Source organism: Ptiloglossa arizonensis, chromosome 3 (genome assembly GCF_051014685.1).
Source record: "Ptiloglossa arizonensis isolate GNS036 chromosome 3, iyPtiAriz1_principal, whole genome shotgun sequence".
NCBI lineage: Eukaryota > Metazoa > Arthropoda > Insecta > Hymenoptera > Colletidae > Ptiloglossa > Ptiloglossa arizonensis.
This window is the reverse complement of record NC_135050.1, coordinates 8,266,546-8,284,336: the sequence shown is the minus strand read 5'-3', so window position 1 is coordinate 8,284,336 and position 17,791 is coordinate 8,266,546. Positions and strand designations below refer to the sequence as shown.

Genomic DNA, 17,791 nt, shown 5'->3' with positions numbered 1-17,791 from the left:
TTGAAGGGTCATCTTCTAATTTACATTGAACGCTTTACGGTTCGCGAGAATTAGGGATCAAGGATTTATGGCGGGCTGCAATTCACGGGATTGCAATCCTCTTCGGGGGCAATCAGAGTGCAATAACCATGGTGAGCGGTTAAGCGGGATCGTCAACGGGTCTGCGCAACGCGGCGCGAAATTTAAAACGTGATCGTAGCCGGAATCAATTGGCTCGAGAATTTACGCGCGGAACCAGTTTCGCGGAGGGTGGTATTGATTATTGAAGAGTAGCCTGAACCCTGCTAACTTCGAATGCGAATCACAAAAGAAGTTCAATAGCTTCGGTAGAATACGAAAGTCAGGCAAGCGGCTCGTGCTATCAAGAGTCCTAAGTCTACTAAGGTTATCAAAGTTCCTGGAAGGTTCGTATGTCTACCTGACACCAATTTTCCTAACTTCAGCGCTTTGAGTATCGGGTGTACCAAAGTTCCAGGTACAAAAGCTGACTTTAATTAAAATTCAATTTTAAAAGCTTCGAAAGTTCGGACTGGTATTGTCGGTAGCTGTTTAATTTATAATAACCTACACTTAGCCAATAGGCTTACAAGCCTTGTTAGTTCCTCTGATGATTATAATGGTTTTATGCACAGTAAAGATACCGAAGTCGCAAAGCTTACGCTTTGGGAGATATTTGAAGCCATTAGTAGTGGCAAAGTACCGAAATTATTGAAGCGATCGAAGCCAAATTACCTACCAGCAGTTCTTACATATAATGTCAGCACCGACGTTACTATTACGCGAGGTATGTTGAGTATCTTCAATGATTTTAGTCCACTTAACGATATGGGTAATAGAAGACTTTAATTCCTCTAGTGCTTACGTCAGTGGTTCTACAGTAACTATTAAAGTTAGAAGAGCTACTAGAGCTATTCCATTACCCCAGTACATTTGACGACACTAGTAGTACTATTAAACTCGATAATATTATGCCAATATACAACTATGGAAACTGCTCGAACCAACAGATTTACAAAAAGTTGTTGAAATTAATTAACGAATAATTTAAGCTTGATTGCTATCGATATTCCTAAATCTGTCCACACGTGACTAAAATCTGTGACTACTTAAATTAGTGGACCCTCTGCAATTACTGCACCTATTGGAGTTGCTAAAGTTACAAGAAGCAAGTATATTTTTAAAAGTGCCTCCAATAGAGTATATGCTCAATAACTAACTAAAACTGTCAGGTGGGAAGTTTATGAAATTTCAACATCAAAGACTTCAAGTACTTTAAAACCAATTTAATTTCACCATTGATATTTCAAGTTGTCCCTTCTACTTTCGACAATTTCTCAAAATCCAATTTTCACGTGAGCTTGACACCTACCTATTTTCGTTTCTTCTCCAGGCACTCTCATCTAGCAGAAGACAAAAGTTACCAGTTTACTCGACCAATTCCCCGAAGTCCGATAATTAACATCGTTTGTTCTCGTCGTCAAAGGTACAACTCTCGTCTCAGCTCGTAGTCACTCGGTCGGAGGCCTCTACAAAAGCTAATTAACGACACACGGTACCGTGGCAATCTCTGCTCGAGACACCCACGTCACTCCGCGAAAACTCCAAGTTACTGCGCCCAGGAACGAAGATATATCCTGGACGTGGAGGACAACAACATATCCAAGATTTTTCTCCTTCCGCGAAAGAGAAAGACTCCCCGTTTATTAGACGTAGCTCATTAAAGCGTCGTTCTTGCCACGACGTCAGATCCCGTCGCGTAGTGTTTCGCCCAGTTTCTTCAACCAAGAGTCTTTTTCTTTGGTCCCTCGGATTGTAGGATGTCTGCCTCGTGTGTTAAACGTGGCTCGTTAAAGCTTTGTTTTCGTGGTCATCAGATATGCAGTGTTTTCTTTCTCGATTGGGGCTGGCTCGTGTCTCTTAACGTTCCTTTAGACTCTTCAGGACTTTAGAACTTTTACTATTCTGAATGTAGTTTTACAGTTTTGAACATGGCGATCCTTACATCGGAATAATACCAGATGCTACTTGGAAATTAGTTTTTACAAATTTTTCATGTGTTTCTCTTAGAATTTTGATACATACTCAATTTTGATCAGCGTTGTTACTAATGTCTCGTTGTCAAGAGTTTCTTTAAGGCAGTTATTTACAATTTTTTTTATCCGAAATTTATGCTTACTTCTGTAAATAAAATACCATTGCATTTGCCATTGAAACTTGAATTCAATTTAGTATTTCTTTTCACCAGATCTTTTTTATAATTAGAAATCAATTTCATTATTCGCATTTTATTTATTTCTTGAAATGAATCTTTCTTCTAAACTTGATCTTTCGAACGATATGTGCAATTATTTACCATTCGTTTGAAATTAATTCGACGTATTCTAGAACTACTCTTACAAGGATATTGCGGTCTAATATGTCCTGACATTTTCCTCGACGTGTGCTCGTTTTCATGACCGGGGTTAGAAACTTCTGTAACTTTCTTATTGGAATACAGAACTGATGTAGAACGTAACAAAGTAGGGGAACAGTAAAGAATAAAGTGAAATCGTTACGTTGTTCCCCGGCCTCGAAACTTTTATTCGCTCCGGGAGATTACGTGGTCCGCGGAGCACTTCTCAGGATACGTTCCTGAGAGAAGGACTCAAACGCGGCATCGAAGTGAGCTCCGGAATACAATGGTTGACACTATGAACCTCCGACGGTTTATTTTATTGCGGTCTCGGTTCGTTCTCCGATGTTTTTCCGCTCTTATTGCCTATCCACAGGTAGCGATATTGTCTGCAGATATTCGTCGAGTCTCGCGCTCGGATCCGCAAACCCTGCCGCCAAATAATTCGAAGCGACACGAAACTAATTCCCCAGTGATTTCTGTCTCGGAAGGTTTATCAATCTTTCTTCTCGGACGATGTTTAACGAACTTTCAAAAGAAATAATTGAACCTGTTTCTTTTTATTACGATTAGTATAGAAACGAAAATGTTTTTGAGTAAAATGGTACAATAAATTTACGACTCACGAACGTTCTTTACGAACTAATATTCATGAATATTTGGTGAAGTATTTCGTTCAATATCTCGACTCTGCGATTAATTATTTTCGAATAAAAATTACTACCGCTTTGGGTGAATTTAGTAACATTCTTAAATTGAACTTGTAAATTTGGTAACGTTCTTATATATGTGGTAATATTCTTAAATTGTACGAAGAACATCATAGGTAAATTACAGAACGATTTAGATGGGAAAACTGGAAATTATGTTTTACGCATGGTAAATTATGTCTATTTTAGTGTAGTTGATTGTATCGTTGATAGTACTGTTTTTACTAATATGGAAATAATTCACAATCAGTCTTTTATAAAACGATTATTACAGATCATAAATCTAGCAATAAATAACTTCGTAATCTTAAATTTGAATTAAAATATTTATAGTCAATTTCTTATAAAATACGCCATTTACTCGATATCAGAGAAACTTCGATCGAAAGTATGTTGAGGAAATGAAATGTCCAATACATTGTATTTTCATTTATTAGAAACTTTTTCTTCCAATCTTTCACGTATATTGTAACATACATCTTCGGTTACATTGTTCACGAAGGCTAACTTCCGTCTTCTTATCTTATGTTTTCCAATATCACATCTCTCTACTCAGAGCTGCAGTAAAAGATGAATCTTCATGCATTCATCTTCTTCCATGTGACTTTGAAATTGCTCAACCAATCATTGTACGAGTGAAATTTTATTAAATCTACAGAGCTATTGTCACAAGTTTATGACAAATATCGTACGTTGATGCTGACAGATTGGATAGAATACGGGTATAACGAAGGAAAAGTTATGGATATTACTCGAACAAATAGGTTAGGAATATTCTGTTAGATAGGAAGAGATGTTTCTAAAGTAATTGTAAATTATATGTGACAAATAGTACTATATCTGAGGAAGAGAAAGCACGGTGAGTTCATGGATGAGAAAAGCTTCTAAACAATACTGTCGACTAACAATAATATCCAATGGTATATTCTCTTATTGCTCATGGTCTTCAAAACCTTAATAAATTGTATCAGACAAAAAGATAAAAAAAACTTTTTTTTAAGCAGTAATTACTGGAGTTTAAAACAAAAGTAGAGGATACTGATTGTTGAGATAGAATTTAGAATATTAGTTTTGTTGTGATACGATGTCCTTGTTTTTAAGGTAGCAAATTTTTTTTAAATGTTAGATCGACAATGTTGAATAGAAGAGTACCGACAGATTGTTAAGACAAGTATGTAAAGTTTTTGCGAACAGATTATAAGGTAGAAGATAATAAAATTAGTTAAACCTTTAATTTAATTATCACTTTTTGGAGACGTGCGTTTTTAAATTCACAAAGCTATTATTTTTCTTGCTTAATATCCTGTCTGAGAAAAAATCACAATTAAACGTACAAGGAACCCCATTACAAAAACTAATAATTGTGTGCATATTAACTTCTTCTATAAATGTACACCTAAAAATGGAAAATATTCTTAAGGACTCGTGAACAGTAGCTATTCGAAAAGTAGTCAACTAGCTACTAGTCATCTAAAATGGCCAGTTATTTTTTGGGTATACAGAATAGTCATAAAATTGTTAGCTCACACACACACACAAATTTAACAAACAAATATTCATAGTTCCAAAATAAAAATATTAAGCATAGTATCCCACTCATCCAGGATATATGTTACACATTGTAGCTGTTAATAAAGTGGTCCAAATCAGACACACCAGAGTAAAAGCTAACAAATTATTAGCTTATGATTACTTATTAGTAATAACTAATTTACAGCACAAATTTTTCTACAAATGGCACTCTTAAAAAAGAAAAATACTTCTAACGACTCACGGTTATATGAGAACTCACCAAAGGTTCCACTTTACACAGATAAATTCAATAAAGGGATATTCACAGTGTGAAACTAACATCAAGGACCGAAACATATATTTGCACATTTCACCTGGTAGTTTCATCCACGTGTGGTCACTACTGTTCAACAACCTCTAATAAAAATTCATATGCACCGAGTCCTCCTCCACCACCACCACCACCACCACCACCATCTATGTTTATCACCGACTGGTGCTGCAGAAATTATTACGAATTTTCCGCAAAATTTCCAAGCCCAGAATCGAGTTGTTTCGTCCTGCAATTTGCTTGACGCAATTACCTCTCTCTCTCTCTCTCTCCCTCTTTCTCTCTCTTTCTCCCTTAGCCGGCCAAGCAGAGCGATAGCTGTAAACGTTAAGGGGGATATTAGTTTTTACTGTATAGCCTCCTTTTATCCGGCTTGCGGCTCCGTCGTTGCATTGACCCGACGGATGGAATAGAAATGACGCCTTAATGGGCCTTTTGCGGCATTACAGGCGTCTTTGTAGCACGCTTGAACGCCGCGCTCACCGCGCGAGACCTGGCCGGTACGTCTAGCGTGTGGTTGGACATTGTGCTTTCGGGGAAAATGGCCGCGAAGTAAATGCCTTCCGAAACATTTTCCGGGCGCACTCGTTCGAATTTTATTAACACACGTGGCTTATCGAGACCGTGTTCCTTTATTACTCCAGGTTAAAATCTTCCCCGTTTGGTTGCCTTTCGTCCTCCTTCGCTTCCACGCGCTCCGTTTTAATTGCTTTCAAAAGGGAAGTCGGTACGGAAAGTTTCGTGGTGATAATTTGGCGATTGTACGGAATAAACTTTCTATACCCTCTGGATATTACGTAGAAGGGTGTTTATGAATTATAGTTGCAAACTGTAGACAGATCGATCGAACTTAACGAGACGAAAACCTCTTGGTGAGTGCTTGGGAATTAACCCTTCGAATGATAACCCGAGGAGCTTTTTGAAGAGAAGATACATTGGGCAAAGTGGTGAAACGAGCGAATTGAGTTGGAAGTTTTAATTCTGGTTTTTTTAAATTCATTGTTAGGCACGAATCGATAACTGAACAGCTCTTTGTTGTTTCTACGAATTTGTACTTGCAATAGCCCTGTTTGGAAAATACATTAGTAAATTTTAACAGTCGTGACTTTTTTCATAAATTAGAAGGGAGTAGTGAATCGATGATAGTTGTTAGTTACGAAATGAATATTTCATAGTAATTCAGCTGTTTGAGTGGGAAAAGCACAATGTTGCTCTACTCTATATATGCTCTACTGTGGGAAAAGCAAATTTTGACTTGAGTTACTTATTTTTTAAATTTCAACTTTGATAGGTTTACTTTTAAATACTTTAGCAATTTGACTATTTAATTTTATTATTATGGATATCGTTTCATTTTTTTTTCCAACTAGTATTGCAGTAAATCTTTCTCTTCTTCGACACTTTGAATATTTTTTCAATAAGTATGCCTGTATGATTTACGATCCTGATATCTACTCTGGATAACTAAAACTTAATTGGCTTCTCTTCGTATAATACGTTGTTCGATAAGTTTTGTCGTTCGATAAGAAATGGAACTATTAGGTTCGTCGTTTTATTTTTCTAAAGATGATACTACTGTTTGGATGAACATATATAAAGTTTCATGTAGATCTGTCGACTCATTCGTATATTTACAATTGTTCAAAATTGAAGTGTCGTAGTATTTCTTTTACAATGGAAAAAAACGACTAAACTTATTGAATAACCTAGTAGCTATTATTTTAGAAACACCCTCTATTTTTAGGGATGCATTTAACCAAGTTGGTTAGATGTCCAGAGTAGACACAAGGATTCTAGCTCATACGATCACACTTAATGAAAAAGTATTCAAAGTGTCCAACTAAATAGGTTCCAGCTTATAAATATTATCGTTACGTCTGTCTACATAAGACAGTTCCTTGATTAGCTGACTACTTTTGATACAGCAAGCTAGATGAAAAGCATTGGAGAAATACCAAAGCAAAAACTAATAATTACACACCAACTTCATTAAATGCATTCCAAAAAATAGATAGACCTTCTACGACAATAGAAGCTTCCCTAGTAATAAGGAAGTTACATGAAAACTAGCCAATTAGGTTTTACTTATCCAGAGTAGACACAAGGATTCTAGCTCATACAATCACACTCAATGAAAAGGTATTCAAAATGCTCAACTAAATAGGTTCCAGCTTATAAATATTATCGTTACGTCTGTCTACATAAGACAGTTCCTTGATTAGCTGACTACTTTTGATACAGCAAACTAGATGAAAAGCATTGGAGAAATACCAAAGCAAAAACTAATAATTACACACCAACTTCGTTAAATGCATTCCAAAAAATAGATAGACCTTCTATGACAATAGTTACACGAAAACTAGGCAATTAGGTTTTACTTATCCAGAGTAGACACAAGGATTCTAGCTCATACGATCACACTCAATGAAAAGGTATTCAAAATGCCCAACTAAATAGGTTCCAGCTTATAAATATTATCGTTACGTCTGTCTACATAAGACAGTTCCTTGATTAGCTGACTACTTTTGATACAGCAAACTAGATGAAAAGCATTGGAGAAATACCAAAGCAAAAACTAATAATTACACACCAACTTCGTTAAATGCATTCCAAAAAATAGATAGACCTTCTACGACAATAGTTACACGAAAACTAGGCAATTAGGTTTTACTTATCCAGAGTAGACACAAGGATTCTATCTCATACGGACACACTCAATGAAAAGGTATTCAAAGTGCCCAACTGAATAGGTTCTAACTCGTACCGGCGCCCTTAATGAGAACTATTCAAAGTGGCGACTTAAATAGAAGGTATTGTTAGAGACTAATCATCTGAAGCGAGAAAGCTCATCGCAGTATCTTGTACGGGTTATCTGTTGCATGTTGTAGCTGTCAATAAGGCAGTTGAACTCCGTTGCAAGGAGTTCAGCGTTGTCCATTCCCGGCACTTTCCCATCCGCTTATACATTCTGTTTGAGGAGGGGACACCGGGGCAAAAACTAATATTGCCTTTAACGTGGCCATTGTTTTCTCCCTTCGTACATGGCCGGAAGAAACCGGCCACACGCTCGGTACATGCAGATCCTAGATAGAAAGCCGGCGGAACAAATGCAGCCCCCCTTTTTTCTCCACGGAGGCCGGGCGCTTTACATAGCGACTCGTGCTCGTCCCTTGGAAGTTTTTGATAAGCACGCCAAGATGCAGGCGACGTAAATGGTGGAACGGGCCACGAAGGCCACCTAGAAGCCCACGGGGGGGCTTTTGTTCCGCGAGGACGGCCGTGGAACTTTCTACTTTGTTATTAATTTCCGCGAGCCTCCGGCTCTTCCTGCTCTTCTCTCGCTTTTGCGTGTTTCTCTTTGAATTATTCGGCGCGGATCTCGCGATCAGCTTTCCTTATTTGACCGCTCGAGTGTTTGGGGAGAGGTTCGCCGGTGAAATTTTCTGTCCATACAGGGGCCCGGCCGGCCGTACGATCCGGAGATACGCGAAAGTACCCGGTACGCGATTTGCATGGTTTTAAAGCACGAATAAATACAATTCTTTTCCTTTCAAGGTCGATCAAGGTCAACGTTCCACGATCATTCCTCGGAGCTACCAAAGCGTCGGGTTCTTATTCTCCTGGAACGATCATGATTTTTGTTCGCATCGAGGTTAACGTTTCATGGAAGCTTGAACTCTGTTCTCGATTAGCTACGATTGCACAACGATTGTAAAAAAGAACGTTAATTACGTTGCAAACTTGTAGAAGGCGACCTCGAGAAAGCCTTTTGCCGAGATAAATGAGCCCCCCACTGTATATTTGAAACTCTCGAAATGATTACGTGTAATAAAATCTGAAGGAACCTCGAGCGGATGAAGCGAAATGATAGCGCACGAAGACCACGGTGAAAAAGTGAATTACTCGTGTCTCGATTATCATCGATTCACCACCGGGACTTAAGTCCGATGTTCCGTATTTAAGAAAAAATTATCCGGAGGATCGAGCCTACTTGTAAATCCTTTACGAAAAAACAAGAGGTACGAACACCGGTGGCATCAGGTTCGCTTCAATCCGTTAGCCTTTCACGATTAATTGGACGAAAAGGAAACCGAAAAGCGGGGAATCAAACCTCTCGGCAGGCTGACGTTTAATTTACAATCCCGATCGGTCGTAGTTCCTCCGTTTCCAATTTCCACTAGCGTAAAACGTAAGCACCGGGAGTCAGTTGGATTTCTATTTGCCGGCCGGGCCACGTTATTAAACGCGCTGGAAATATTAATAACGCTGCCGGAATAACATTCGTTTAATACTTTTCCCGCAATTCTCCCAAGATATTCGGCCGTCTAGCAGCCAGCCAGCTGCGTGTTTCCTTTCCGCCTGAGAAATAATCCACGCCGCCGCGACGGTCATCAAAGATGCGTCTGCTTTCAAAGGAAGTGCTCTTATGAATGTCTCTGTGCACTTGCGCATTTTCCCTCCCCACCCCGGCATCAGAACCCCGAGGTTTTAATGCGTCCTGGTGGTATTCCTCACCGAGCGTCTTGAGATGTTTCCTTCATTTTCGTAATGTCGTGGTAGAAGCCACGATTGATTCACTATTTTAAAACTCGTCCACGCACTCTTCAGAGACGGCTGGCAGATTCGTTCGATCACTGACGCGGGTATCCTGAATCTATGAATACGTAGCTGGTGAAACGGGGTCGAGTATGCACCAGCCTCTCGGTTTATCGAGAGATTTTTCTTACGAACGAAATATCTGTAATTAGATACTTTAGGGATTACTTGACGTTCCAAGATAATCTTGAACTAGGACTGCTGTTGAAGTTCTGTGATAGTTATGATTATACCTTATAGAATAGTCTTTAACCATCGAACCAATATCCTAGTCACACGTCAGGTACGAAAGATTCGACTCGAGACACGAAGAGACTTTGTTACAAACGAAATATCTGTAATTAGCTACTTTAGGGGTTACTCGACGTTCTAAGATAATCTTGAACTAGGACTACTGTTGAAGTTCTGTGATAGTCATGATTACACCTTATACAATAGTCTTTAACCATCGAACCAATATCCTAGTCACACGTCAGGTACAAAAGATTCGACTCATGACACGAAGAGATTAAACTTTAGACCCGATGAACAGCTTAGGATATATTTGGGGGCTTGATCATAGGGTATTTAGATATGGACTAATTAACAGACGACTTTCAAACGTTAACACTTGGAATATCTTCCTTTCTTTTAGGATAGGCATCCACCTTTATCTTGTTCCTCTGCCAATCTAAAAGCTTAATTGTTCTAAGCGAGTTCATTCGAACAAGATGCAAAGGTATTCGAATTTCCTGCCCAGTTGTACTAATGCAAACCTGATCAGGATTATGCACACAGATAGGTCGAGAGTTTGGTGTCTTTAGGCACGAGGAGTGCTAGTCATGAAACTTAGTATACCAGTCACGCCAACCTCGGAAATAGAACTGCCAGTTTGAAGAATGCTACAGCTATCAGCTCAGTTGTAACTGACGGTCAGTCTAGGAGAACCCGTAGCGAACAAATGGCACTCGGGCGGAGATCCTTCCACACTTCTGGTTCTTGAGCGTCGCGTGAACGCCAAAACTTATCGGTTTCCAATGTCGCCAGCAATTGGAAAACTTTCCTCGTAATCCGTCAGATAAATCACGCGTCCCTTATGCACCTTCTATCTGTCTCAATCTGTCTTTCTCTCTTCAGATACTTCCGTCTCTCGTTTCGTCTTTCTGGACACTTGTCTCCCTCTAGGTGTTCTTCCGTCCCTTTCGTCTTCTCTCTTTATTTCTCGAATTCCCTTTGTCCCCTGCCGCGTTCTTCCAGCAGCATCCGTTCGTCTGCCAGCGATCGCGGGACACTATCAGAGCACTTGAAGCGTTCGAATCGTTCGGAACGTCTACGATCGTCGTCTCATGCATCGCCGGATCGTGAGCCCCGGGCAACTTTCGCTCCAGAAGTCGGAATTTACATCTGTTTTCCTCGACGCCAGACAGACACGAAGACTGGGGGGGAGGCGGGCTGGGTATCCACTTGATTCGAGGATCGCAAGACGTTGAAATCCACCCTTCGCGGCGTGAAACGATCAAATTGGTGAAACCCTAACGCGCCTTTGTTCGCCGGCATGTTATGGGGTGACGTTCGATCCGAGAGACACCGTTGCAGAGGTTCTGTTGCGTTATTGGGGAATTCCGAGTATTCCGGGGCTTGTTTCCTTCGTTCACTTGACTTGATACTATACATTGTATCCTACACGACTGATTTTGATTATCACGTAACGAACCTTTTCAATACGGTATAAACTGACTAATTGATGATGGATGGAGTCTAGGTAGAGGTAGTTGTGAATATCTGTGGGACGTAGGTTGGGTACGTGATTGTACAGTAGTGTTTGCTAGAAGTGTATCGTTTGATGATGGATGGAGCTGACCTAGTGATCGTCATTTTTAAATCTTTAACGATAAATTGATTATCGTAAAAGCGTTAATTATCAAATAGACACTGTGTCTCCTATTGTCCTGGCCAGATGGTGTTTGTAGTATCTAAAGAGTCAATTAGTAAGTAGACAGTGCATTCCTTGCTAATCCATACTTTTTTATATCTGGGATTATTTGAGACTCGGTGCCATTTGGAAGAAGTGAAAAGGATAGTTTCTTCCAGAATCCTTGAGCTTCAAAACTGGACAGAAATGTCTAGAGAGAAAACACTAGTAGCGGTCTAGCTTTAAGGCTCGAGGTTAACTCAATATCACCTTAGTATGGGTCATTGAATTCATATTTTTATTGGCTACAACATAGTACTAGAGAAAATAAGAAGTGAAATTAAAAAACTTAAGGTCGCTTTGATATCTACAACAATGTAACACGTAAAAAATTAAAAAGAAATTTGTTCAATGGACTCCTTTGAATAACTATATAACTATATACACAGTGAATTCTTATGAATAATCGACTTTGATAATGCGATATAATCCGGACCATACCTCACTTAAATTTTTCTAACTTGGCAATTTTGAACTATACGAAATCGTCAAGCTACTTGATTTTTCGACTTGAAATTAGAATTTTGGGTACCTGCACAACATTACAGACTCTCAACTGTCAATGTTCAATGAGAATAAATTCCAACTACATAATTTGGAAATGCACATGTAGAATCGATACTCTAAAAATTGTTTAATAACTGTTATCTACAGTGCTCGAACCATATTAAACATGACCTCGAAAGAATTAACTCACAACTTATTTAAGAGGAACAAAATTATCTAACCTCAAAACAATTCCAGGGAACCGTCACGATTACGTAACTTTCAAGGTATGTGAGTTTATTACCTTCAAGATAATACCTCAAAACATCTTCAGTGTTCGAACCATATCAAACATAACCTGGAAAGAATTAACTCACAACATATCGAACAGGAACGAAATTATCTAACCTCAAAACGGTTTCACGGAACCGTCACGATTACGTAACATTCGTGGTATGCGAGTTTAATACCATTAGCAGAAACCACTGCAATATCAATTAATCGGGAGCCTCCGTTATTTGATCGCAGAATTTCGGACATGAATCTTGCTGCTTTCGCGTAAACGACGTCTGAGCACGCGAACGACTTTCGAGACACGCCAGGCACGTGACTGTTAACCGTAACTTTAAACGAGTCACTTTGTCCTCCCTTTCGTGGGCCAAGTTTCTAACGGAGGCCTGCGCCCGTTACGTATGCCGGGCCAGCAAGTCCGGTATTTCGGGCGTAATTGCACGCGCGCTTCGAAAGTCACATATTAACTCTTAACGGTTGAAACCACCACTGCCACCTGCCGGCACCGTGGCCATTCATAGACACACGCCGTTTACGCAGTCACCTAAACTTCTGGCACGGAGTGGGGGTTAGGATGACGCAGCCAAACGAGGGATTCCAGCGGGCTGAGGATTAACCCTCTGAGGTTGAAGGGTTTGAGATTGCATGGCTGGGTGACTGAGTTCAAGTGGAAAGATGTTTGAATTCTTCGATAGCCTAGTTTCGCGGATGTTTGATTGGACTGTTGAAACGGTCGGTTGGATCTCTGCAATGATACAGAGATCATCTGCGCAGACTATCTGCAGCTTGATAGAATTCCTGAGTTCCAATTTTGAAAATTGTTTTAGTCAGTATAAAGAGAATTTTTGAGCGAATGAATTCAATTAAGTTTGTTGAAACCTGACAAGGATTGCGTCTCGCGAGTCTATAGATTAGAAACTGAACTTCCTTTTTAATTTTTTACGGGTTGTAGATATCAAGGCGACTTTGAGTTTTCTAATTCCACTGTATAGTTTCTCTAGCGTTATGTTGTAACTAATAAAAATATGAATTCAATGATCCATAATAAGGTTATGTTGAGTTAAGTCATAAGTCATAAGTTAGCTCATAAGTCGATTAAATTTGAACTAAGTAATTGAACATTTAATGTATTCGTAGATTCCAAATGATTCTATTAGAGAATTGGGATAAAAAAACTAAGAAAAAAAATCTTTATAGATTCTCAGCATCATTTTCGCGAATTTATGGGGTGAACAATTATGCGAAGAGCAAATTACGTTAATTTCACCAAACACGTTTTCGCACTTACGCGACCTCTTGATCCATTGCAACCCCATGTAACTTTCTTCTAACAACTAACGTTTCGACGTTCCTTTTTCCGTCAAATTTCGCGCATAAAATAGTAATTTTTGCAAGTCCGAATATGCAGTGCAAATATTACATTTATATTTACTCGAACATTTTAAGTAAAGAGACTCTAGTTAAAATATTTTTTTTAATAAAATACAAAAATACGTGTACACGACGTACTAGGTTGTTTAATAAATTTTTTCCGTTCGGTGAAACTTATTGAACAACCTGTTAATAAAAACTATCGAAGTGTTCCGCAAAAATAAAAATTATGTATCTTTTTGACGTAGAACGTTAAAAAAAATCAAGCAATATAAACTTGTCTAATTTTGTCAACTATGTTAATACGATTTTTTTATTTACTTTCAACTTTTGAAATAAGGAATAGTATAAAATGAACGTCATGACATTCTAAATTTAAGTCGTGAGAAGGAAAGACGAAATAGAAGAAAAGGAAGCGGACACTTTTCCTCGTTACTTTTTCACAAAGTTTTCCAACAGTTTCATGAAACTTCTCACCGAAACCTCCCCTTAGAACGTAATAATATTTCATTTGAGATATCGAGCTTCTTCTCTGTGTTCTCTTCTCGCGCCGCGCCGTAGCAAACTGTAACACGGGAGTGAAAAATCACTGACGATAATAAATTCTACGAGAACACTGAGGATCGTTTCCGACGGCGATAGGGATGAGATCGTCTACGTGAATGTGAATCGCTAAAGAGGCCCTAAGCGAATCGGCGTACCATTATTTTTTCGAATACACGAATCGATTATCGTTCAGAATTAACAAGGAATGTTCGACAATTCGAAAATGAGAAAAATGTGAAATTTTACACAAATATATTGTGATCCTATTAATAGATCTATGTTTCGTTTTGACGAAAAAGCGATTCTAAAAGTGAAAACATCCCCTTGAAGAAAATACGAGTCTACATATTATTGTAAGTATCTTTGATATCATATAAGACACAGAACAAAAATTTAATATACATTATTATAATATTTGATGTCTCACAGTATGGCCGTAAAAAATTTTTAAAAGTCGGTGTTTCATTTATCTGAGTAAAATTTGTTTTATATACTCGAGTGATACCGAAATGTGAACTTTTATCAGAAATATTGTATTGACTTTCCAATTGTTGCTCAGCTCCATACGTTGAAACTATTTTCGTTAAACAGTTAGACCTACCTTCATATCTTCGCGAAACTAACGTCACCACATTTGCACAGCTTACCTGCAACTGAAAATTAAATACTTTATTAATAATATTTTAACGATGAACAATATTATATTCTTCATTCCTTCATTTAATCTAATATATTCTATTGGTTTGCAATGCAAAGATAGAGTTTGATTTAAAACGCATTAATCACTGTAAAAATTTAAAAAAGAAAAACAAAAAACCTCTTAGGACATTGTGTTCACCAGAGAAACTCTTCAGAACCATTGCAAAACTATTTAAGATCGTTTCAGTATGTTCTAACCCAAGAAATATATTTGAACGTTGATCGTGACTTAGCTTATACGATAAACGCAAAATTATCAAAGGTGCTAATAAATGGTGTTTAACGGAGCGAAGAACCTCGAAAAGTAGAAGCAGCATTAGACACGTGTCGCTTTAAATAGACAAATGTTACTTAAAATTTCAAGCCATGATCGAAGCAGCTCAGTTCTCTGTTACGTAGTGCCAAGTTCTATTAGTAATTTAGGTTAAAAGCAAAGGTGTCAGGTAGTATTGAAAAAGTAAACATTGAAAAATAGAAGAATTTGTATAATAAATTTTAAATCGAATCCATTCGACTATACTTTTAGCGGAATCTGCTTAAAATTTGAACCGAACTTCAAAGTGGAACGGACTTTGTGCTATTTTCTCTCTCTCCTTTCCTCGTTTGCTCTAAATCACGTGTTCCCCCCTCAAAAAAAAAAGAAAAAAGAAAGGGGGGCTCTTCAAAAGAGCAGCGAGAAGACAACACGAACGAATCTCACCCTCACACCGCAAAAAAAAAAAAAAAAAAGACAGAACAAAAAATAAACGCCAAGCTGGAGCTCCCAGTATCACGGAAACCGAGCGGAACCCTTGTAAGAGTAATTAAAGGACGAGAAAGAAAGATTTAATTCCCAAAAGGCCGCGGCCTTCCCTTTTCGCCTAACTGAGTTTTAACGAAGGGAACTCTCTCTCACGGAGGGGTGGAACTCCTGCGGGGCTGTAATACGTCACATAAGGCTCATCCCTTAACAGACGTCTAATGGCTCACAAAGGAGCAAGGGGCTGATTACACGGGAAAGGGGACGTTTCACACACACAAACACACACACACACATATAGGGTGGGTCTCGTCAAGTGAGCAGAAAGGTAAAAAAGAAGATTGTGTTAGTTACCATCGTTCTCGTGTTATTGCTTTCGACCTATTCGTTCACCTTCGGGGACGCGTTGAAACTAACTACTATTCGAACATAACCTACAATACCAGTTTCAAGAATTCGATATTGTACGTTGTTCAAAATAGGTTTACTTTCATCACGTAGGAATACTTTCATCTCTGATACGTGGTTGAATCTTAAACATTGCTTAGGAATGTAAACACCTAATTATATTAGGTATTTAGAGGTAAAAGGTAAAAAAGAAGATTGTGTTAGTTACCATCGTTAACGTGTTATTGCTTTCGATCACATTCAGTATCGATCTGGATTAAGTTGCGATGATTTAATTCAAATCTCTATAGAGGTAAAAGGTAAAAAAGAAGATTGTGTTAGTCACCATCGTTCTCGTGTTATTGCTTTCGACCTATTCGTTCACCTTCGGGGACGCGTTGAAACTAACTGCTATTCGAACATAACCTACAATACCAGTTCCAAGAATTCGATATTGCACATCGTTCAAAATAAGCTCACTTTGATCACGTAGGAATACTTTCATCTCTGATACGTGGTTGATTCTTAAACATTGCTTAGGAATGTAAACACCTAATTATATTAGGTATTTAGAGGTAAAAGGTAAAAAAGAAGAGTGTGTTAGTTATCATCGTTCTCGTGTTATTGCTTTCGACCTATTCGTTCACCTTCAGGGACGCGTTGAAACTAACTACTATTCGAACATAACCTACAATACCAGTTTCAAGAATTCGATATTGTACGTTGTTCAAAATAGGTTTACTTTCATCTCTGATACGTGATTGATTCTTAAACATTGCTTAGGAATGTAAACACCTAATTATTTTAGGATTCGATCACATTCAGTATCGATCTGGATTAAGTTGTGATGATTTAATTTAAATCTGTATAGAAGATTCAACCTTGCCCTTTTAAACGCTTCATTATACTATTCATTATACTGTTCATCATAGTTTGTTGACTTGCAGAGGGGAAAAATACTTTGAATAAATTTGTTCATTTATTTAACATACTCAGGATAAAGTTTCTATGCGGAGATTAAAATATAAATGATGCACAAAGAGTGTTGGAATAATTAACCAATCCAGATAACTTCCACTAATTTTTACCTAAAAGTGTGAAAGTTTCTTGGGGGACATTAGTTCAGTCCTGAAAATCATTAGTTAAATTGTAAAATACTACAATAGCTTCCCCCTCGAAGAATGTTAAATTTTACAATAATTGTACATTTTCAAAGGTAATAGAGATACGCAAGTGTTTCCTGTTAGGTGCACCCTGTATATGCTCACTCCTATACACGTACCACCGTACTTACACATCTCTATACACGCACGGGGTGTACATAGATTTTATCTTTTGCGTCTTACGACCTTAGATCCGCTTAGAAGTCTCTTTGTCGCAGGAAATGCAAGACCTGGGAGAAAAAAGGAACCTTTCCCAAGAGTTTGAGAAGCATCGAGGACCTCGTCCAAGGACCTCTCTTGCTCCCCCTTTAATCTCTCTTCTCTTCTATGGTGTATCGGCTGATCTGCGCCCTCAAGGGACTGTTCCACCCTTAAATTTCGTGACACTATCGCGTGGTCGATCTCGGTGCTGTGGGCGTGCTAATAAAATTTGAAAAATTATAACGAAACTTTGAGCTTCGCTATGAAAAGCACGCTCTTTGGAAAAATTCAGACACTATACTGTTCTCAATGAAACTTGGGAAATATTTCATTTGGTAGCAGTTGCAGCGTCGTTAAATTTCGTTGAATTTTCGACACAGTGATATTATATTGCCTTTTACACTGTATACTCTTCA

General features: G+C 38.3%; 1 protein-coding gene across 1 annotated transcript in view; it reads right to left on the bottom strand.

The window, feature by feature from the left end:
* Nucleotides 1-14,834, bottom strand: part of Ror (tyrosine-protein kinase transmembrane receptor Ror) — a 176,976-nt gene extending 162,142 nt beyond the window's left edge. The window contains exon 1 of the mRNA XM_076307421.1: nt 14,788-14,834. The gene's annotated coding sequence lies outside the window, so the exon portion shown is untranslated. The remainder of the gene's footprint in view (nt 1-14,787) is intronic.
* Between the last annotated feature and the right edge of the window lie 2,957 nt (nt 14,835-17,791).